Source organism: Sceloporus occidentalis, unplaced genomic scaffold (genome assembly GCF_023333645.1).
Source record: "Sceloporus occidentalis isolate IW3139 unplaced genomic scaffold, rSceOcc1.0.p SCAF_7, whole genome shotgun sequence".
In the NCBI taxonomy this organism is placed as follows: domain Eukaryota; kingdom Metazoa; phylum Chordata; class Lepidosauria; order Squamata; family Phrynosomatidae; genus Sceloporus; species Sceloporus occidentalis.
The window spans coordinates 64,016,054-64,040,905 of NW_028316987.1; the positions used below are offsets into that span (position 1 = coordinate 64,016,054).

A 24,852-nucleotide genomic window follows, 5' to 3' on the forward strand; every position below is an offset into this window, starting at 1 on the left:
GATGTAATGTGCACTTCAGTGAAGCAGCCATGCCTGAGATGGGATTTTTGTTTGAGAGTTTGTTTGGCTTTTCACATATTTGAATCAGCTCTGGAAAAGGGAATGGTTCCATTAAGAGCTGCCAGGGCCACTGTTTTATCCTTGCAGAGTAAAACCTCAAAAAGTAACGGACCCTTTTCAGGCTTGACTTTCACCAAACCTGGTGCCCATATCCAGTTTTAAATCTGTGGCATTGCCTTTGAGTGGTGTAGCGGTTTGAATGTTGGACTGTGACTCTGGAGACCAGGGTTCGAATCGTGGCTCAGCCCTGTAAACCCACTGGGGTTTCCTTGGACAAGTCACACTCTCTCAGCCTCAAAGGATGGCAACAGCAAACCCACTCTGGAGAAACATACTAAGAAAACCCTATGACAGGTTTGCCTTAGGGTCTCCATACGTCAGAAACGACCGGAAGGCACACAACAGCAAAACTGCCTTTGAAGTGGCAGTGAAAGGGCAGGATGTTTCCAAATGTTTCTCACTCCGGTTGTTAAAAGTGATTACACAGTTTCCCTTTCTCCATCTAGGATGACTGTGCAGACAGGGCCACATGCCAAGGCCGAGGCACTGCTATGGGGTAGAGAAACTGACCGTCCAAAGACCCTGGGAGTGCTGCCAGTGACCAGGGAACAAATGTACAGTAGCTCCTTTCGGGAAGTGAAGCTTGACTTCCTGCAATTCAACCTTGCCTTGGCAGCCCCCCAGATAAACAGCTATTATATGCTCTGGGAATCTGGGAATTGGTTTGTAATGCAGGAAATTCACTCCTTAGAAAGTTCAAGTACCAAAGGAATCTGGGAAAGGCCTTTTTGAGTCCCAATGCATGTCAGAATGGTGCAGCAGCATGTCAGACTAGTTTATCCCATGAAAGAGATTGGGGGTTTATCCCGTGAATATCCCAGAAAAGTAGCTAAACTACATGAAACACTTTCACATGATGTCGCGCAAAACCCGCAATTAATGTGGTCACAAAGAAGCATTAACGCGCATATTTTTATTTTCGGGATTTCATTCGCGCAATTGCTCACCATTTCTGCTTAATTTGCGGGATGCTGTAAATGCGCTTTACTCTCTCTTTAATGTCGAAATTAGCCCCAGTGTGATAAACTCCAAGAACCCTGGACATGTCCCTTGTTGTTGTGGTGGTGCCTCCAAGTCATGTTTAATTTATGGCAGCCCTAGGTTGAACCAAAAAAGAATGACTATGGTCCAAAACACTCTGCAGAAATAATCCTGTTTGAGACTGCTTTAACTACCCTGACTCAGTGCTAGAGAGTCCTGGGAATTATAGTTTGTTGTGACATCAGAGCTCTCTGGCAGAGAAGGCTAAATGCCTCACAAAACTGTAGTTCCCCGAATTCCCTAGCATTGAGCCAGAGCTAAAGCAGTCTCAAACTGGATTATTTCTGCAGTGTGTTTTGGACCTGCTTCTATCTTTTGAAGTGCAGACAGCCTATCCTTGTTATGTGCCTTTAGGTCAACTCTTTTGTTGTTGTATGCCTTTATGTTGTTTCAGCCTTATAGCAACCCTAAGGCAAACCTATCATGGGGTTTTCTTGGCATGTTTCCTCACAGGAGGTTTATTGTTGCCATCCTCTGAGGCTGAGAAAGTGTCACCCAGTGGGTTTGCATGGCTGAGCCAGCATTAGAACCCTGATCTCCAGAGTCATAGTCCAATGCTCAAACCACGACACTATGCTGGCTCTCACATTGTCAAATAACACAGTTTGACACCACCTTAACTGCCATGGCTCCATCCTGCACAGGGTGAACATCACCTCAAAGGAGGACAAGGCACTGCAAAATGTAGGGCATTCGAGAAAGTTGTAGGGCATTACAAAATTAAAATCGAAAAAATCTCCTATAAATGTAAACCCATGCTTCTTAGTCATGCTCAAAATGGAGAGCATTTTGGAATTCCTCCTGGATACAAGGTTAAAATGTAGGATGTGTCCTGGAAAAAGAGGATATTTGGTCACCTTGATCCTATAGAATTGTGGGATTTGTAGTCTGGTGAGGCACCCAAGAAGAGACTGAAGACATGGCAAAACTACATATCCCAGTACAGTGTATTATTATTATTATTATTATTATTATTATTCTTACAGCACATAAAGTACTGTAGTGTCAAACTGAATTATTTAAGGCTCTAGTTCGAATCTGGCCCAGTCTTAGAAACCCACTGGGAGAAACAATCAGCAAGTCCAGCTCTCCCAACCATAAAGGAAGGCAATGACAAACTTCCTCTGGATAAATCTTGCCAAGAATTTTGCCTTATGATAGGTTTGCCATAAATCAGAGTCAAGAGCCAGTGTGGTCACATAGTACTTTGAGTGTCGGACTAGGACTCTGGAGATCAGGGTTCAAATCCCAGCCATGCAAACCCACACATCATGCACGTCGCACACTCTCAGCTTCAGAGGATGGCAATGGCAAAGCTCCCTCCGAAGAAACTTGTCAAGAAATCCCCATAATTGCTATAATCCCATGGCAGAGCTGGGATTCAAACCCTGGTTTTACAGAGTCCAAGTCCAGTGCTCGAACCACTACACCACAAGAAATTTGTTGGGCTGTTGTCGAACCCAAGTTACTCATTGGACTGCCATGGCCATCCTCTGAGGCTGAGAGAGTGTGACTTGCCAAGGAGGTCACCCGGTGGGTTTCCATGGCCAAGCCAGGATTCGAACCCTGCTCTTCAGAGTCCTAATCCAACACTCAAGCCACTACATCACAAATTACTTGTTGGACTGCCACTGCCATCATCTGAGACTGAAAGAGTGTGACTTGCCTATCTCCTGAGGCTGAGAGAGTATGACTTGCCCCAAGGAGGTCACTCAGTGGGTTTCCATGGCCGAGCCAGGATTTGAACCCTGCTCTCCAGAGTCTTAGCCCAAACCACTACACCACAAGTTACTCCTTGGATTGCCATGGTCATCCTCTGGGCCTGAGAGTGTGTGACTTGCCCAAGGAGGTTACCCAGTGGGTTTTCATGGTTGAGCCAGGATTTGAATGCTAGAGTCCTGGTCCAATAAGCAATCCACTGCACACAAGTTACTCATTGGACTGCCATGGCCATCCTCTGAGGCTGAGAAAGTGTGACTTGCCCTAAAGGGGGCCCAGTGAGTTTCCATGACTGAGCCAGGATTTGAACCCTGCTCTCTAGAGTCCTAGTCTAAACCACCACACAAGCTACTCGTTGGACTGCTATGGCCATCCTCTGAGGCTGAGAGAGTGTGACTTGCCCTAAGGGGGCCCAGTGGGTTTCCATGGCCAAACCAGGATTCGAATCCCACCACTGCACACAAGTTACTAGTTGGACTGCCATTGTCATCCTCTGAGGCTGAGAGAGTGTGACTTGAACAAGGAGGAGGCCCACTGGGTTTCCATTAAGGCTGAGCCAGGATTCGAACTCCACACCACAAGTTACTTGTTGGGCTGCCATGGCCATTCTCTAAGGCTGAGAGAATGTGACTAGCCCCAAGGAGGCCACCCAATGGGATTCCATGGCTGAGCCTGGGTTCGAATCCTGCTCTCCAGAGGGCCAACACTGAAAGCACAAGCCCAGGTTGTCTTAGGAGGTGAACAGAGGAGAGGAGAGGGCCAGGGAAGAGAGGAGAACCGGCGGGAAGGCGGGGAAGGGAGGGAGCTGCATTGCGGCTGGGAAGCAGCAGCAAAGGCAGCAGCATCAGCAGCAAAAGAAGAGAGCTCCCCAGCGCCTGGCTCTGAGCCTGGAGGGAGAGGAAGGCAGTGGAGCCAGAGACCACCCTGCATTGTAGTGTGTGAGTAGGGGGCTCCAGTCACTGAGAGAGAGGGCTGCAGGAGTGAGGAAGGGGAGAGCGCTGGGAGCAAAGGGACCACATCTCCCAAGCAGAGAGGACAGAAGTGAGCCCCCTCCAAACAGTGGCATCACTAGGGGGGGTGAGGAGGGTGCATCTAAGACACCAGGTGGCACCCTAAAAGGGGGGTGACACCACTGCTCCCCAAACACTTACATTTTGGATAGAAACAGGCTGGGGCAGCCATCCATCTGCTTCCATCTAAATGCTTTAAGAGATGATGGGAATGAGGAGGGGGAAGCTCAGTGGGAGGAGAAAGGGGCTGGCCCCAGCATTTATTTTTTAAAATTAAAATTTCAAATTTCAACATTTTCAATTGTTTTTTAAATTAATTTTTAAATTTTTTATCCTTTTAAATAATAATAATAATAATAATAATACAGTCAGCCCTGCTTATCCATGGATTTTTCCTTGATTTTTTATATAAGGGACACCATTTTGCTATGTCATTATATTTAATGGGACTTGCACATCCACGGATTTTGTTACCCACAGAGGATCCTGCAACCAAACCCCAGCGGATAACAAGGTCCCACTGAAATAGGTTTAATTTATATCCCGCCTCTCTGAAAGGATCGAGGCGGGTTGCAACGTAAAATGCATAAATAAAAAACATAAATACATACCTAAATCAATACATAAATCCCCTTAGCCCCCATCCTTAAAGTAATCCACATAATTACCAAAAAACCACAAAACAACAACATTATAAAACAGTTAAAACCGGATCAAAATAGTCACAGCTGAGGCGAGAATTTAAAATTTTCTTTACCAACATCGCATTTTAACCAAATCATTATGTAAATGCATTTAAGTCGTGCATTCGGTGTTGTAATTCGAAGGTAATTTTTTACATTTTGATAGCTGTTTATGTCAGAACTCTTAGCATATTGGAATTGCTGGGGCATCATCTGCTTCTCTTTAAAATGCATGAAGAGATGTGGAAGTGGGGGGGGGGAAGCTCAGTGGGAGGAGAAAAGGGAGGACCCAGAGTTTATTTTTTTTAAATTAAAATTTCATTTTTAAAATTTTTATTTTTTAAAACAAATTGAAATTTTAATTTTAAAAAATTCTTTAAAATTTTTCTTTAAAAACCTTCCCATTTTAAACCAAATCTTCACTATGTACCATTGGCCCTCCTTATCCACAGATTTTTTTTATTCCATGGATTCAAGCATACACAGCTTGCAAATATTAAAATAACCAACCTTGATTTTCCATTTTATATAAGAGCCTCCATTTTGTTATGCCATTGGATTGAATGGGACTTGATCATCCATGGATTTTGTTATACACAGGAGGCCTGGAAACAAATCCCAGCAGATAGCAAGGGCCCACTGTATATGCAAAAACATTTAGGTTGTCTGTACGATATTGTCATTTGAAGATACAGTTTTAATTTTGCTAGCTGTTTCTGTCATGACTATTAGCATTACATTCAGGGATATATGGGAATTAAGATTTATAAATAACATGAGTGCAAAAAAGCATTACTAAGGATTCTGCGTGGTGTGAAATGGGAGGAGGTTAATGGGGGGGGGGGTGACACCATGAGTTACCACACTGGGTGACACCAACCCTAGTGACGCCACTGCCCCCAAATGTAGGACTGAGGAAAAATATAAGCTCATAACACTCCTGTAAATGTAAGCTCATCATAGAGATGAAAAGTCATGCTTCTTGGTCATGATGAAAAAGGAGGACACTTTTGGAATGCCTCCTGGACAGAAGGTTGAAAATGGAGGACATGTCCTGGAAAAGGAGGATGTCTGGTGACCCTGAGTCGGGGCCTCACCAGGATTCGTGTCATCCTATGCAGTATCTCATAGTGTCACCACCCCTCCAATTGACCTCACATACCACACAGGTTATTGTCGTCATTGTTGTGTGCTTCAAGTTGTTTCTGGCTTAGGGTTCTAAGGTGAAACTATCATGGGGTTTTCTTGGCAGGTTCAGAAGGAGTTTGCAATGGCCATCCTCTGAGTCTGAGAGAATGTGGCTTGCCAAGTGGGTTTACATGGCCGGGCCGGAATTTGAACCCTGGTCTCCAGAGTCATAGGGGCTTAACAGACCGCCCCAAAAGGTGGGCTTGAGCTGCCCGTTTTTGCTCCCGAGGGACACTGCAGCAGCCAAACTGCACAGCGTCCCTCCACACCAAAAAGGACCTGGAAAAAAATGGGTTCTTTTAGCACACAGCTGACCCAACGAGTGCGCCATTGGCAGACTGTTGCGCGTTGATGACATGAGAGCGGCACCGCGACGTGGACGCTGCACCGTGCTTGCGTCATCATGGCAGCCCCCGTGAAGCTGTCATGATGGCAGCGTCTGTATGGACTATGGTTGGGAGTGTGCAGCCGCTACATGCTCTCAAACCCTAGAATTGGCGCCTCAACAGCGCTTCCCACCTGTTTGTACCAGGCCATAGTCCAATGCTGAAACCACAACAGCATGCTGGCTCCATCTTAGTCTGACACTCAAACCACTATGCCAGGGTATAATTTTAATTTTGCTAACTCTTTATATCACAACTCTTGCCATTACACTCAGTGATGTTGTCGAAACTATCCTGGGGTTTTCACATTTCACCCTCCATTTGCTGGGATTAAGGGCACAGGATCCCCATGAAAGTGGACAAAACACAAATAAAAAAAAATCACATTTTTTTTTTACCTGTGAGTGCCCTTCTCTAGGAATCTCTAGGTCCTCCAAAGCAACTCTGTTGTCAATATCTGCCAGAAGGTGACTAAAGAATTGCACTGGAGGATGTACAAATGCCTAGAGAAGTGTCTTCTCTTGGAATCTCTAGCTCTGCTAGTGTGACTTCTAGTGCAAATTGACCATAGATTTGCACTGGAGGACCTCAAAATTCCTAGAGAGAATTTACAGTATTACGTAATCAAATCTGTGAATAACCAAATGCACAAAAGGCAAAACCGTAAATGTGGAAGGCCTACTGTATATTTGCTAATGAAACTACAACTGTATACAGCTAAATTCAGTTGCGCACAACAGTACTGAATTGGTGGGACTAAGGGATGACTTCCCCTATAGATCTTAAGATGCTTGCACAGGTTCCTATGGAGAGATATGGTCTTCTTTCAGATAGTTTGTACTTAAGCCACATAGGACTTTATAGGTGATGACCTGAAGTTTGAATTGTACCCAGAAATGAGTATTTCTTAGCATCTTTGGTTCTGCAGACTTTTAAAAGTTGGATGGTCAAAGTTTTGTTTCCAGAAGGTTGTTTCCAGATGATGGTAGTGAGTGAATGGGTGGAGAACAGAAGCATGTCAAATATGTAACCCTAACCTCATTTCACACTTTTCCAGATAAGTGTTTGTACTTTTGCAAAGCATAAATGTGTCACTCTGAATTAATGCTAGGTTTATTCACATGAGTCATCTTGCAGTTAATGCTGTGCAAACACAGCATCCCTTGTCTGTCCACCTGCTTTCTCCTTCTGGTTCATTAGTCAGCAGAAGATGCCCTGCAAGTCTGTGCTGAGTCATTCAAGGTGTTAAAGGAGTATTTGATACCACTAACCATAACTTATATGTTTTTAAGCGTTCTCAGGTTGTTGCCCAGGACAAATAATCAAGACTGGTGTTTTACCTATTAGACAAGAACCTATAGACACTGCTCATGTTTGCATGAAACAATAACCTGAAATTCAAGAGTGCTGATATATGCAGTCCCATTCTCACACTTGTCTCCTCATGGGAGAGTTTAACCCTGGGTTTCTCAACCAAGGTTCCCTGGATCCTTAGGATTCTACAAGAGGTTTGCTAGGGATTCCATTATAAATTGGAATTGATAAACAAACCATTTTTTGAGCTGAAGATATAGTAATTTTTCTGCAGGGGTTCCCTGGGACCTGAAAATTATTCCAAGGGTCCTCCAAGGTAGAAAGGTTGAGAAAGGCTGGTCTAAACTAACTAGGGACTGAAAGCTTAGTGACTTGTTCAAAACCTGCAGTATTGGCTTGACATGCTCCTCATAAACTGGAATCAGAAGTCTGGGTTGGTTTCTGATTTACAACTCGTGGAATGTTTGGAAGCTTTAGGCAACAACATACTGTACTTTCAATTCTTGATTAATTTACTTGATTCACTTCGTGGGAGGAGCCAAGTGAGAATGAATGGGCTGTGGTTATCAATGCATGGAGTTTATCGCATGGGACGGATCCTGTGCAGAAACTGAATTTAAACTAGAAAAAAATCTGCAAAAGTGGGTAGATTTTCAAACGATGCCAGGGGTTAACCTGAACAAAAGGTGGACAAAACCTGCAAAAGTGGGTAGATTTTCAGAGGACTTTTGTGTGAAGGAGAAATAACGCAACATTAACCTGAACGGAAAGTCACCAAAACATGTTCCTTTTTACTTTTGGGAACTTCCAAAAGTAAAAAGGAGTGGGTTTTGGTGACTTTCCGTTCAGGTTAATTTCTCCTTTACACAAACATGTCTGCAAAACAACCCACTTTGTGTCTTTTTCCCCAGACTTTTAAATCCTGTTTCTGCATGGGATGTGGCTCCATATGATAAACTCCCATGTCTAGTTCATAGTAAACCACTATTCTCTGGAAGTCTGGCTTATAGTTGTATTCGAATGGGCCAACTGTCTTTAAAAGACCCCCCCCCCCCCCCCCCGTTATATTTGTGAGCTCTTTCTGAGTACAATTGGCCCTCCATACCCACAGATTCTGTATCCTACATATAGCATCCATGGCTTCAAAATATTAAAAAAATATATAAATTCCCAAAAGAGACACAATTTTACTATTCATTATATATAATGGGACTTGTAACATCCATGGATTTTGGTATCTACAGGGGGTCCTGGAACCAAACCCCCAGCAGATACCAAGGGCCCACTATAATAGGTTGCTCAGTGTCTCCTAACACCCAAATATGTTTCTTTCCATAAGTAAAATAGCTGCATAATGAACTTAGCTTTTAGTTGATATTGTTTGCTTATATGTTTGGCTGACTAGATGAGTTTTACTGGTGTAGCTAAATCAGAGAAATATAATTGCCATGGAAAAAATAATTGTTTTTATGGATTGTGCTGCAGGTGATAATTTAGTGGAAGCCATAATCACTCCCCCCCTTACTTCTCTACCAAGTAAATGGAATGAGATTTCATCGGTTATGAAAAACATGATGAAATTGTTATTTTTTATTGTTCCAAAGAATATTGATCTGTTATTGATGTTCATATTATTTTTCATATTTGATAGGAACTGCTTAAAAGAAGATACTGGTGTAATATTTTCAAGTTCAGAATTAACACTGCAAATTTTTGAACTAAAAAAGGAGTGTCTCCTACACTTTCAAAAGAAGCGACAAAAGTATTTGTAGAATGATACAGTATTAGGCTTTGCCCGATCTTGTACATTTTAACTTGGATGACAAATACCAGTGCATGCATGCATCAGGACATAAAGTACCACTGTATGCAGTTTTCAGCCTCAGGATACAAACTGAACTATGCTTAAATTTAGTAGGATTTATTTTTGCATAGTCCAATAACACCTACTTTTGCAGTCCTCCAAGTGTCTTTTGAAGCAGTGCTGTCGGTACCTAAAAGTTTGGATTGCTTCAACAGAACAAGAAATGTGCCCTAATGGTACAGTCAGTCTTCCATTTCCATATCCACAGATTCTTTATCCACTGATTCAAGCAGCCACGGTTTGAAAATATTAAAAAAAAAATCCCAAAAGCTGACCTTGATTGATTGCGTATTATAGATTTCTTTTGCTATAAAATTTATTTGTTGTCAGAGAGAGAGAGAGAGAGTGAGAGAGAGAGAGAGGGGTGTTGAGATAGAGCGGGTGTTTTATAATTGGGTTTTTTTTTTGGACACAGCATGTTTTTGGCTGCCACACACACACACACACACAGAGTAAGCTTTGTAACTGATTTGTATGTTTGTATGTGGTGATAGCCTGTATTTGGCTGCCTGTATAGTGGGCCCTTGATATCCACTGGTGTTTGGTTTTACAATTCCCCTGTGGAAACCAAAATCCATGGATGTTCAAGTCCTATTAAATATGGTGGCATAGTAAAATGCTATCCCTTATATAAAATGGCGTGTGTATGTGTGTGTGTATAGAGAGAAAGAGAGAGAGATTGAGAGAGCCATTGAAAGCCTTCAAATTAATTCTTGATTTTACGCTTCTTCTGCAGCTGCTGCAAGTTTAACAGTAGCTCTGTTGGTGCTGGTTTCATCTCTGCAGAGGTATGGCACCAGCAGAGCTCCTGTTCAATGGAAGAGTGGCAAAATCAAGAGAGATTCATTTTGCCCATGGGAGCAGAGCCACTAGCTGCCACCCATTTCCACTATGTAAAGCCAAACTTTCTTTTTAAGTGATTTTACAGAAGACAATGTTGGATTTTAACAGCTTGACTGAAGTATAAAATGCTATTTCTCTAGATAACAAAAGTTAATATTGTAGAAAGCATGTATTCCTTAAAATGATAAAGATGGAATTCAGATTATTTTGTGGAAAAGTAAGTATAGACATTTTATTGTTATGGGAATGAGATAAATGCTTTAGTCTTAGGGATAATAAATGGTCATTTTACCTCTAATTATTATGGAGAGAAAGTCAAACATTTAGTTGTATCTAAAGATATGTTGTGGTGTTTTACTCATATGTATGCAGTGACTTTTGCCGAGGTCAATGTAAAGACTAATTTATCACACAGATTGCTATTGATCAAAGTAAACCTAAGATCAATAGTAGATTTTGAGGGTCAGTAAATTTGTAAATAGGATGAAATATGGAAGGCGATGGATCCATCAGGTTTAATTTTTAAAACAATGATAGAAGTGTGTGCGGATGGGTTAACTATTTAAAGTTGTGATGCTATTAATTAAAAGTGAATTACCTAACCATCTGAACATTTATGTAGCTCGGTGAAGCTGGACCTAAATGTTAGATGGTTTTACCAGAACTAACAGGAGGAAAGTAATTCATAAGCCTTATAATCTGTCCGTCTGTCTCTCTGTCTGTTTTTCAATACCCAACATTCAGTCAACACATAAAAAGCAAATTAGTTAACCGTTAACAAAAACAACATAAACACAAATATAACCAAACATCATACCACACAACCTAAAACAATTAAATATGGTAGTCACATACTACTCATCCAGTGATTTCCTGCCTACTGTATATACTCGTGTACAAGTTGACCTCATGTATAAGTCGAGGGAAGGTTTCAGGGTCAAAATCCTGGATTTTGATATGACACGTGGATAAGTCGAGGGTAAGACTTAGGGGGTTATAAAGAAGGATGGAAAGGGGGAAATATCACTTCCGTCCCTCATTCTTCGGACCTCTCCAAATCGATTCCCAGGTGCTGGAGGATAAGTTTTAACATCGGACTGAGAAAGGAAGCAAATGGTTTTAAATGGAGAGTTGTTTCCATAAGAAGCAAGGTCTTGCAAAATGGACTGGAGACAGAAGCAAGTGGTTTTAAATGGAAAGGGTTTTTTTCCCCATAGAAAGGAAGGTCTTGCAAAAGGGACTGGAGAGATGGTTTTCTGATAGGAAGCCAGGGCTTGCAAAAGGGACCAGAGAGAGAAGCAAGTGGATTTAAATTGAGAGGTTTTTCTATAGGAAGCAAATAGGCTTGCAAAATGGATCAGAGAGAGAAGTAAGGCGGGGTACATACCGCCGCTTTGCGGCGGTCTGCCGCCGCCGCCAGTAGGTCCGCGGGGGAGCCGGAGCCTTCAGACGGCCCGACTCCCGCGCGGACCGAAAAAGAAGCTCCAAAATGGAGCTTCTTTTACCGTCGCGTTTGCGACGTAGCGAGGCGCCAGGGGCGCGCTCGCTACGTCACAAGCGGCGCGACGCGTACGGACGCTCAGCGTCCGATACGCAAAGATGGCGGCGCCCATGTGGAAGGGGCACCGCCATCTTGTACGTATAAAATACGTACTAGGGTTAGGGGGGTGCGGAAGCACCGCCCCTTCCTAACCCTAGTACGTATTCTATACGTACTAAATGGCGGTATGTATCCCGCCTAAGTGTTTTTAAATGGGGAGTTTTTCCATTAGGAAGCAAAAGCTTGCAAAATGGACTGGAGGGGGAAGGAATTGGTGTTCAGTGGAGATTGGGGCATCAGGCTTCCTTGCTTTGGGACATTTCTAAGCACTACTGATATACTGACCCTTATATAAGTCTACCCCAAATTTTAGGGTAAATTTTGTGGCCTAAATTTCTCGATTTATAGTCAAATATATATGGTAACCATTCTTGTGATTATTATAGATAAACTGTCTAATCTCTGTGATGCTTTCAAACTGTTCAATTATATGATACAATATAATATATATTAATATTTTATACTTTCCCCAAATTTATCTGTCATAATATATATCTAATATTTATAAATTCTGTAATCCCAAAACCGATTCTTTATTCATTGCTTTTAACCTCTTTATGTCTAACTTGGTTTTAATACTCATAAGCCTTATCTTGATGGTGTGAGAGACTGTTTCTTTGGCAATTTTCAGACTTTCACTTGCACAGGGTTACCACATATTCTCCTTTTCTCGGGCATGTCCTCTTTTACAAAACTAAAATTTCTGTCAGGAGGGGGATGTTTTTACAATGTCTGGATTTTCTTATAAGGTCTCCTCCTCCTCTGAAATGGAGAAGCAAGCAGCCTTTGGTAAGTCAAATTGTTCTGGATCTATGGAAAAAAATCAAAGTTCCAGATGGAGAATATCCTATCACTAGGATGGTCAAGATTATACCTTGTGAATTTAACATCATTACTCTGCATTAATGAGACACATGGAAAGAGGCAGAAGAGGGAAAAGTGAATGGTGATAACAGCAGTTCTGGCAAGAAGGAGCTAGTGCATGTTATGAAGTGGTTGTGAGCTTCTTTCCTCCAAAATACTTGGAGGTTTATCTTCTCCAGTTTCCCCCATCCCAAGACACTCTATAGCTATTTTTGGACCTTTTGACAGTTTCCCCTGTCACCATCCTACCTTACAGGGCTGTTATGGGAACCTGCAATGCTGGAGTAGTTGGTGATGGGCCTCTCTTCCCAGGTTGTGTTGGGATATTGCTGAGATAACAAGATCAGTTGTTGGTATTATTAAACATTGCTAAACAATCAATTGATTTTTTTTGTTATTTAAATATAATGTAGTGGCATTTATCTAGTAACAATTATCTAAGCTTATATAATACTTGTATTTAAAGTGATATTCATCATGGCAATGAGTGATTTGAAGCAGTTAGTTTCTAAATGAGTTTTTTTTTTTTTTTTGCTTTTCAAAATATGATAATCCTAATTTGCATCTGCTTTCCATCTGCCACATGCAGCTGATAGCTGGAAATGAAATACTTTGGGCACTAAGCTCCTGGACTTGTTCACCAATGAGTATGCAATGGCAGGACGGAGGTAGTGTTACTGCCCAGCAGTGTTTGCACCTGTGTAAAACATTTTGCATAAGAGAGCACTGAGATCACCTAAAAATAATGACTTTCAAATAAGGTTATTGTAGGATCCCAATTCTCTTAGCAACACAGAACAGTCTTGTGCATTAAAGCAGGGAGAGTACATGGCCAAAAACAAACTAGATAAACTAGATCTCCTCTCCCTCACAAGCTTAAAAAAACAGTCAGGTGCAACCATCCCGAAACACAACTCACCACTAGCTCTGCTCCCAAACAGTGTATGCGTATGTGGAGTATATGCACCTCAGTTTTTTAAAGAAATGTTTATTTAATTTAATTTTAATCTGTGGCCTCCAGTATTATCATTAGCCCCTAGGTGCCAGGACATCCCTAACTAGTGCAATGCAGTGAAGCCATTGAATGGTATTGTCTTTCAGATGTTAAAAAGAGATTTCTCACTGAAAGTTGAGAAGAATGAGTAGAGGGGAAAACTGAACATGAAAGAAGGCAGAAAGAAAGAGAGGCCTCATTCCCACTACATAATAAACCAGTTTTCAAACCGAATTGAACTAGTTTAAATGACCCTTGCTTGCACTTGTGCTGAATTTCTGATGCGGTTTGCCAAGGGGGCGCAGTGCTAAACCCATTTAAATCAGTTCTTCTGGATTCACGTCATTCCCCACTTCTTTTGAAATGATTCGATTCAGCACAAGTGTAAACACGCTGTCTATTTGATTTGGTTCCTGTGGCGCAGTCACCCCTGCCAGGTGACTCTATGTTGAATTGATCCATTGCTTAATGTGAATGCGAAGTGGATTAAATTGAAATGGGTAGGTTTGATCATGGCTCGAAGAGTGTGAAAGTCTATTTGGAACTAAAGCGCTTCATCAATTCGACTTAAAAAACAATTTACTTTTGTAGTGGGAATGAGGCCAAAGACAAACAAGAAGGGGGGGGGTAGAGATGAGAGAAAGAGCAGAGGGAAAAAGGGACCACCAGGGAAGGAGACTATATGTGTCACTTCTTCTACTATTTATAATTAAGACAAGGCTGGGCAATATACAAGTAGTGTGTTAGCCTTTGGAGTTTTCTTTTGAATAGCTTCCTCTTCCATCGTTATCACAAAAGGAGTTATGGAAAACAACTCCACTAAATTTCAAAAACAGTTTTCAATGTAGCATTGGCTAAGGGTGGTTAGTGGTCAAAGGCTTCTGATCCAGGAAGAACAAACCTAAATCAGTTTTGAACTTAAAGAGATAGGGACAAACCAGGTGAAGTTTGAATTGAATGAACACAATTCCTTGATTGGATGAATTCAGCTGAGTGGATTGCATGAATGCATTTTTTTTAGTTCTCTGGATCTTGGCTGTGATTTTTAAACCCACTTACCATTTATTTATGGTAGTTTGACTGATTTAGGTTTTCTGAAAAATGGGTCAAATCATTGCAGAATATTATATAATACAGACATCATTAACTTTGGTTTTGTGGTATCTATGCTCACACAAACCTTATTCAAATTGTTAATGGTAATTAAACATGCAAATCAGACATATCCAGAATATAAATTGTTTCAACGTTGCCCTTAGAGCTGGAAAAATTGTCCATCATTGCTTTGACAAATTAATGTAATGGTTATGTTCTTAGATTGTCTGATAATCCCTGCTATAAACATGCTCTAGTAATTTTGTCTCATCCAGTATTTTTGACTTTCAAACATTCTTCTGAAGAGACAGAATTGCTTCTCAAATTGCTCTTTCGAAAGATTGATTGCTTAGCTTTTCATATTGCAGAAATTACAGGAGATCATAATGATTCAGGAAATTATTGAAGAGGTGGAGGAGAAAAAGCATGAATTTAAAAATAATTTTGAGATTTTGACGTTCAGATGTTTATTGCTAGTAATGACACATTACCAGTAGTCTGTGCTTACAGCTGTGGTTGGCAGAGGCAACAAGTCATAATATTTGCAGCATTAAGCATTAAGTATTTTGCTTTCATTTTGTGCCGCATAGGAAAGTGTCATATACAACCACTAGGTTATACCACACACACACACACACACAGAGCAAGAGGAACCACTCTTCTCCCTGACCAGGATCTATCAGAAAATATTTCCAGGGGTAGCCATGTTAGACATAGAGCAAAGTACAACTCCACTGGCTTCTTGCTTTTAAAGCTTACAATGTGTATTTTGTGAATTTTGGTTGTTCCAATAAAGGTATAACGGTTTTGTAGACTTTGGATGTTATTGTACAGAATCTGTTAGTACATGATGCTATCCAGACTTTAACCTTTGATGTACTGAATAACATATCTCCTGTCTCTCTTTTACTCCCTCTTTTCCTCTGCCATTAGTTTCTTTCTTTTTCTTCCTGTGCTTTTCTCTTTTCCTCATTTCTTTTTTTCCTTTCCTAGTGAAGATCTTTGGCTTAACTTGTATAGCTTCAGCAAGTCGAAGCTTTCCCCTATTTAATTGCTTACTCTCTTATTGGCTTATTTGGCTCTTTCAGACTGCTGTAAAAAGATGTGAATTATTGTGATATTGTTCCTTGGGTTTTGCTGGCTGTTGTTACCTCCATGTTTGCTTGTTCTAATATTCAGGGAGGCTGTTCATAGTATATTTTGTTTTTTTGGATCTGCAGTATTATTTCTTTCCAAACTGTTTTTTAAACAGTGTTATTCCAAAAGGTGGGGGGGGGGGGATGGGGGTCCCCACCAACAGTGTCTGTGTCTCCTTAAATGTTGGGAGAATTATTTAGCTCAGAGAAGACCTACGAGAGGCTGGGTAAGGGACCATTTTCACCTGTGTATACCGTACTAACTGCTGGAGGACTTCAAGTTTAATAAATAAAGAAATTTCTATTTAGAAATATGCAAGGGAGCACACAAACATACAGTAACAATTCAATCTAAGACATCATACAAAGTGAACCAAAACAGAGGTATGGGAATTGGGTAACAGAACTTACAGTTGTAAAGAGAGTAATACAGTATTTATCAGTTCTGAAAAAGAATTCATGGAAAGTAGAATGTGATTCAGATTACGTTGGAGGGCAGTATGAGAAGAGGAAGCTCATGTGGTTGTTATCACAGTCATAAACCTACTTCCATGTTAATACGTACTTGATTTCTGTATGAAAGCAACTTGCAGAAGAAAATATTGAGATACATTCCTTCCCTCCTTATTGCCTTGTTGATTTTTTCTGTTTTTTCCTCCTCATCTCTTTCAGTTTTATCCATGTATCTTAATCTTGAGTGTATTTATTTGAAAATAACTTCCACTGATATCAGTGTACCTATGTGGAATACTATAGTTTTAGACCAGCAAGTGACCAGAATAAAAGGCCAAGATGGAGTTGATTAAGAAGATATTTGCCCTGTCTGCATGGGCCATAATCCCGGTCTTGGCCCCACCATTCTAGCGGCATCCTGTTTTGATAACATACAGTAAACATACAGCACACAGTCCAGATGTTGTCTGGCATGTTTAGGACCAGAATCAGAGTATGAGACCCTTAACATGAATTTTAAAAAATTACCTCTTACTCAAGATCTTCCAGGAAGATTCAAAGCTTTCCATTTTGTTGTTGAGCCATTTGGCATCTCTGCTGAGCCATTTGGCATGTCTGCTGCTGTTGCAAGTCACTCATTCTGAGGTCAGAACAAGGCACCTATCCATGTGATCGTTGCTGGACACCTTGTTCTGACCTCAGGTGAATAACCCGTGGTGGTGGTGGTGGACACACCATGCAGCTCAGTGGGATGCCTGTACAGACATTTGCAGAAATGGAGGGCTAGTTTGAGGTCAGAGCAGTTCTGAAGCCAGGATATCCAGCCCCTGGAGTATCTTGGCCAGTGCACACAAGGCCATTGTTTTAATTCTTTATGTCTTTGATTCTGTTCATTTTAGTATCTAATAGATTTTTTTGCATCTAATAGATTTTTTGAATTATGAATCAACCTGTAATTTAATTTTTGTTTATGCAGAAAACTGTTCCTGCGGCTAAATTATGTTTGCTGTAGAGGTGGGAATTTGAGACATCATTGTACTCTGAATTGATATAGAAACTGCTCTAAGAACTCACTTTAAGTTGATGGATGAAGCAGACACTTTGTGCTGTAGACACCAATATTATTACAGTACAAGGATACGTTGCCAAGAAACATCACTGCAATGCAAATGTTCCCTTTAGGAAGGGGATTAGTGCTCCTTTACGGTTACCACTGGCAATTAGAAAAGGTGAACAAGAAAACTATGAAATATTAGATTAGTCTTGGGTTCCTTGGTTTCAGAAATGGTCTTGAAACAAATCCAAACCTCTTTTCATAAGGGGAGAGAAATATATGGAAATTAAAATAAGCACATTGTTCTGTTTTTATGAACACATTCATCCATAGCATACAAAAATGCAAGAAGTACAATTTATTGGATAATTATGTTCCTTTGCTGTGCAACATGCTGGTTTCGGTCCTGCTCTTTTACGGCTGTTCCCATTAACAGGACTAGTAAGTTATCTGTACTATAAATTATTAAAATGTGAATGTCGTGTTGCTGGAACATATTATATATGCTATGGTACTCAATCAATTCTTGCAATAAGTCTTTCTTTATTGCTATCTCTGTTCTAAGTCTATTAGATTTTTGCCTTTAGGCTTAATCCTGCTTACTTTCCTTTCACAAATATTCCCATGAAATATGACATCATTAGTTAGTTAATTAACAAGATACCATCAGATAATATTTTATGACTGAAAGATTTATAATTCAGCTGTGGATAGTTCATCTCTTAAAACATACACAGTTCTTAGTAGGTAGATAGATAAATTGTACTATGTTAGCTAGAAAATAATTCCTGTTAGTATCTTTTCTTAACCCTAAGAGTTTAAATAAAGTCCCATGTATTTGTATTCAGAGCAGGTTGCTTTGAATGTATTTGGAGATATGTCTGAGTAAATGTATGTAAGAGCAGGTCTTGTTGATTTTAAATACCGTTATGTAAAATTTATTACTTCAACAAATTATGATACTATTACATAACAAAACATGGAAAGTTAAGCAGCATCACAGGCATGTACATTGATATAAATGTGTAAAATACAAGTATCTGATATTGCTGGTTTCCATACTGTAAGGAAGAAAACGTCATGGATGACCAAAAAGAAAAGAAAAAATGTGGAGGCGTTTCTAAAGGACTTCGACTTGGAAGTCAAAGAACGCATTCAGGCTATCAAACTGGACAGTGAGCATACTATTACATAACAAAACATGGAAAGTTAAGCAGCATCACAGGCATGTACATTGATATAAATGTGTAAAATACAAGTATCTGATATTGCTGGTTTCCATACTGTAAGGAAGAAAACGTCATGGATGACCAAAAAGAAAAAAAATATGGAGGCGTTTCTAAAGGACTTCGACTTGGAAGTCAAAGAACGCATTCAGGCTATCAAACTGGGCAGTGAGCACCTCCAGAAGGAGATCAGCAACATGTACGCCATGGCGTTCCTCCGCCTCCCCGTGGCCGTGAGGGAGACGAACTGGCTCAGCTACTGTGCAGGAGGTGAGATGGCCCAGGAGAAACTAGCCCTGGCGGATTTTGACATTGAAGAAATGATCAAACTTGCATCTGAAGCAATTCAGACCCCCATGAAAACTCATAGGAAAGGCAGAAAAAAACAAAACCCCAAGTATACTATAGGATCCATCAATGAGGAGGTGGAGTGTCCTGTCCGTGTGCCTGGCCCTTCAGAACAGGATCCCAACATGTTGCAGGAGTTGAGAAAGGGAAAAGGATTAACCAAGAAGCCTCTAACATCAGAAGAAGAGCAGCCCACCCTCTCTCAGATCGACCCGTTTCAATCAAAGCACGGACAGCAACGACAACTTATTTATTTCAGTTGGCCAGGTGTCCCACAGCACTGCCACCACCATCCAAACTCCAAACTCTCATCCCAGCGTGGTCAGAATCCCTGGACTGTGGCCCCCGGCCCCACAGGAGCGCGTGTACTGTGTCAGGATCTCTGCCAATAGCAGCCTTCTACCAGACAGCCAAGATGTCGTCATCACCCTTCCTCTTGGTGGAGGGGAGAACATCTGCATGAAAGCCAGCGACCTCACTGAGGAGGATCTGAAGCGCTTGAATCCAGCTGTCCTTAAGAGTTTGAGGAAGCTCTCGTCTCAAGTTCTGTGCTTCTGTAAGAAGCAGCCCTGAAATCATCCAACAGTCACAGTGTCCCTGCAGCAGGTTTTTGGGAGACCTCCAGCCTCTGATCTCTCAGCATCTTTTACTTTGGTCTCAGCTGCCTCCATGAGAGCAAGTCAGAGGAGGCTAGATTTTTCTGTGTTCTAATTGTGCTGTGTTCCTTTTCCTTGTTTGTCTTTTGTTTTGATAAAAAAAAAAAAAGATTTTGAAGCCAGGATAGAGCACCCGGCTAGAAGAGGATGTGTTGTCCTTGAAACAGAGGTGTGTGTTTCCTTTCAGGTCCCAGCCGCTGTGGCGGGCTTGGAGCCAAGATGCTCCAGAGCTTCCCCACACCTAGACTGATAGTTGCTGCCCCATGAACAGCAGTAGAGTCCCAAAACACACAGCTGCACCAAGGAGACGTAGGGACGGAGAAGCCATGAGCTCAGCTGCCAGGCTTCTTTTTCACCTGTGGGTCCCCCTCCATGCCCACCATCCTCCTGGTGAGGAAGCCCATCTTACGACTGGGGGCAGGAGGCAACTGCTTCCTCAGCCCAACTCTTCCTCATTATCTGATGCCTTCCATTGGAGGGAAGATAATGGTGGATTTGAAGCCAAGGTGGTCAAGGAGAAACAGCAGACGATGACCATCAGATAATGGTGAGCTTGGAGCCAAGATGGTCAAGGAGAAACAGCAGAGGAGGACCAGCCAGGCCCGATTCACTGCTCCTTCTCTTCTTCTGCTCCTCCTGGCTGGCTGTCTCTTGCACACTCTCCAGCCCAAGCTGCTGTTGCAGTAAGCTTGGCATAAGAGAGCCACTGCTTAGAGGGTGGCTGTGCCCTCCACTGGTCAGAGGGTCCTTTTCTCCTGGGGAAGCTGCCCACCCAGCCCAGTGTTCTGCCCGGCTGGCCTGCCCACCTGTGGAGGACACGCACCTCTTTATTATCCCTTTATTATAAGTAGTTGGTTTCTCAGTGTTCTTCCAATGTTAATTAGCAAATTGTCTGGAAAGTGAATGTACATAATAAAGTGTTACTGCATACTGGAATAAAAAATGATAAGAGTCACTAATTCTGTGAGTCTTCAGTTGAAAAACCAAATGTAGATTGATTTTTCTTAAATTTTGGTTGTTTTTAAAGTTTAAATGATAGTTACTCCTACTGCAAAAACTGTTCATCTGGCAAAGCAGAGATTATTACATTAGTGTAGCCCTATCTATGTTTGCTTGGAAGTAATTTCTCCTTTGTTCACTGGGGCTTAGTCCTTGTGGGTATGTGCATTCAAGTTGCCTGTCTACTTAATGGTGACCCCATGAATTTTATAGGTTTTTCTTAGGCAAGGAATACTCAGAGGTTTTGCCTCTGATTACATATAGTATATGCAGTTGTTAAAACAGTTATGCTTATTGTAGTTGCATCTCTCTGGCAGCCCAGTTCTAAATATGTAGTTAGCAAGGATCAAAACTGATATGTAATTTTTTTTAAAAAAAGCTTTCACTCCAGCATGACCATTGTTAACCTTTCAAGAACACTCAGCATCATCTTTAATAGTTCATTGTTTTCAAAAATGGTTTGCTGTGCAGGATGGAATGGGTTAATTCAAAAGCCCATGGCATGTATGGGATCAATTACATAATTCCTTCAATCTTGAGCTTTCAAAGCAATATGTTATACTTCCGTACACATGAGCTTAGGCTTGAGGTATTAACCTTTCTAAGTAACATTTGGTCCCATCAGTTTGATCTTTGGTTCAAAGAACTTCTGCATCAGAAGAAAACTGCTGCATCTACAGTGCAGAATTAATGTAGTTAGACATCATTTTAATTGTCATGGCTCAATGCTGTGGCATTCTGAGATTTGTAGATTTTACAAAGTCTGTAGCCTTCTCTTAGGTTCTGGTGTCACAACAAACTATAAATCCCAGGATTTCGTAGGATGGAACCATGACAGTTAACGTAGTGTCAGACTGCATTAAGTCTGTACTGTGGCAGCAGTTTACATCTCCTGACAGACTTTCAGGATACAGTTCATTCAACAGAAAATGAAACTTTTGAGAAGCTATCAAACTACTGGTATAAATCATATGAGAAACTGAAACTTTATAGATAAAATTTTAGGATGCATTTGCTCATTCCTTATATAAAATATTTCTACAGTTATTTGTAGGTACAGTCTTGCCATTACTCAAATTGTTGCTTCTCATGAAGGAGAGACTATCAATGTTGACTGTGGAAAAACAAATCTCTATTTCACTATGCAGAATAATGACTCTGAAGACATTCTGAATGGTTAGGGAAAATGTGGGAGGATCACCTTTGGAGGAATGATCATAGCCCACTTGAAGTATCAATATGTGTATGGTTCAGTGCCTTCCCATCTCTTAATTCCCATTACCTCCTGGGGTTCTGTATCAAAGCCTGTAGTTCCAGTTTGTAAATATATTGTCCAATATCTTCTTTACCTTCCAAATCAGAGTTCAAATTGCACAAATTTTCTATTGCACCAGAAGTGAGAAAAGCCAAGTTTGAAGTATTTTGCATAATATTTTACTTAGAACGGAACGCTGATAATTTCAGCCTTTACTAACATGCTCTTTCTATCTTCCTGTAATTGACTTTTGAATAATCACTGAAAGAGGAGGCTCATTTGACAATGATTGTGCAATGTTATAAACATTTTGATATTCTTTTAAAATATGAAATTTGATACAAAAGTGCCCCAAGGCACCCTGTTCATTTGAAAATACTGAAAGGGTTTTTGTCTTTGTTTTTGATACATCTATGTTTTGTCCCAAGAGCGATGCTATGGACTTTGGGTGTAGCAATGTCTCTGGCTCTCGGGAACACAGCCTGAACAAAAGACTTGTCCACAAATTTCTTAAGTTTCAAAAGCTTTACTGGTTATAAACACAAACATGAAACTGATCTCCTTTTTCTTAATAGTCCTTCCTAAATACCTTGTTCTCTCTTCTTGGTGGATTCTATCTTTCTTCTTTTGAGGACTATCTTTTTTCTTTTGTGGACTTATCTTTTTGTCAAAGGAAAATACTCTCTCCAGGTCTGACTTGGCTGAAATCTTACTACACACTGAAACTAACTAGAAGGAGACAGCATAAGACCCTGGGATTTCCCACAATCCTTGCCTTTCTTAAAGCTGTAGATCTCTATTTTCCCTCCTAAACTAATACATAGAAAACCTAATATTATCTTAACTAAATATATGTCTCAAGAGCATCAAAGATGCTCTGGAGGCATGACAAATCTACCTTTTCAAAAGAAAGAAATGGAGAGCACACCAAAAAGGATACTTCATCTCAGACTTGAAAGCTGGAATGTGATACACAGATGGACAAAGACACACTGCAAAACTTGGTGTGCGTGTGTGTATGTGGAGGAATGGACACTTTTGCATTCAGTTATCAAAGCACTGTAAAGCAAAGTCACTCCCCCCTCATGTTTTTTTCTTCCTCTGTGATTGAATCAGACTTGTATTAAGGATGGGAGCAGCGGTCTCAAAGGACAAGTATTTATTCTTGAAGAACAAAAGCTTTATTTATATATAGATAAAAAAGCAGCAGGTAGTAGCGGTTTGAGCATTGGATTACAACCCTGGAGACCAAGGTTCAATTCCTCACTCAGCCATGGAAACCCAAATGACATATCTCTGAACAAATCTTGCCAGGAAAACCCCATGATAAGTTCGCCTTAGGGTTGCCGTAAGTCGGAAGTGACTGACAGCACACAACAACAACAACATTTGCTTCTGTTTACACAACAGCAGTGGAGTCCCTGGGTTAGACAAACTCACATCTGTTGCTTTGTAAAGATATATAAAGCTCCAACAGGCCTGCCTGAAAGAAGAAAAGCCCTCCCTCTATTCACCATCTTGAGGGAGAGGAAGGCAAGCCAGCTCCAACAGGCCTCCGAGGGAGAGCAGTTCTGCTGGACTTTTCCCTTTCCTTACTGTCATTCCCTTCTCCTTTTGTGTCTTGTCTTTTTTAGATTGTAAGCCTGAGGGCAGGGAAAAGTCTAATTAACAAACTGTAAGCCGCTCTGATAGCCTTGGCTGAAGAGTGGGGTATAAATAATAATAATAATAATAATAATAATAATAATAATAATAAACAGAGAAAAACCTTTAATGCATGCCTAAGCTTTTTGTTTTCCTTTGTCACTCTAGTAAACATTTTTAGTTTTTTTTCTTAACGCTTAATTGCGTGCAAAACAACCAGGAGAAAAGTCAGAAGTGAAGGTCATTATGATGAAAACATTTTACATCATTGTTTTCCCCACTCTCTGCTGACTTAAGTTCCATGGGGAAAAATACAAACATGACATCAATCATGTCTTTAGCAGAGCAGGGAGAACACTGCCTGCAATTGACAATCATTTTAATCGAATCTGCAGGTTTAACAGAATTCCATCAGATTATCATGTTATTATAAAATACTTTTTACAAGTGTCCATAGTCCATATTTTTCATTCCAACCATTACTTTATGTCTTTTGAATCTGTTGTTTTGATGCTTTGCATCTGTTCAACCAATAGAGGATTTAGAGGCTTTGAAAGAGCACTGTCCAATGTTACAATTAAAACAGTATTCATACTGCAACGTGAATTCAATTATTGTAGAAAATTTCTGCTTCAACAATCCCATTATTCAGCAAAATATAGCAGAGTCACAGCTATAGACCTTTTCAATGGTTTCAAGGTCAGAAAGTCATAATCATTTAGCTCATTGCCATGAGTCACTTTCATAACTGCTTTGCTTAAATATTTTATACTGTGTTATCATGTGTTACCAATTTTAGCACCCATTTATGCATAGGATGAAAAAAATCTAGTCCCCCAGGTCAGGTTATCAGGCAGACACACACTATGTATATAGAAAGCAGTCTTATATTATGTCAGGCTACTGGTTCATCAAAACCAGAGTTATATACTCTGACTGTCAGTGGCTTTCTAGGGACTCAAACTGGTCTTTCCCATTACCTGTCTCATTAAATTAGCTAGAGATACCAATTATTGAAACCGGGACCAGCAGCATGCTAAATATATGTTCTACCACTGAGGTATGGTTCCTTCCCACAAGCTATTAACATAATAGCCTTTGTGGTTCTTCTTAATGCCAAAGCTCTAAAAGAGCACCAACTGTTTACTCCAGTTAAAAGACCACATAAGAGAGTAGAAGAGGCATTAACAGATGGAAGCAATCACCAGCCTACCTTCTGTAATAATTTCACACATACAGAAAGTAAGATACATCCATAATCTTCATTTTCTCCAATGCCTTGTGCCCAAACTGAATGCACAGTATGTCAGAAGTGGAGCCCAGTGGTGTGTATTGTGGTGTGTGTCTTCCAAGTCATTTC

General features: G+C 40.7%; 1 protein-coding gene and 1 pseudogene across 1 annotated transcript in view; both read left to right on the forward strand.

Annotated features, from left to right (window-relative positions):
• The first annotated feature begins 10,317 nt into the window (after positions 1–10,317).
• Positions 10,318–24,852, forward strand: part of LOC149309854 (thrombospondin type-1 domain-containing protein 7A-like) — a 358,854-nt gene continuing 344,319 nt past the window's right edge. The window contains exon 1 of the mRNA XM_089533152.1: positions 10,318–10,385. The gene's annotated coding sequence lies outside the window, so the exon portion shown is untranslated. The remainder of the gene's footprint in view (positions 10,386–24,852) is intronic.
• LOC149309855 (borealin-like) lies at positions 18,664–19,544 on the forward strand (annotated as a pseudogene).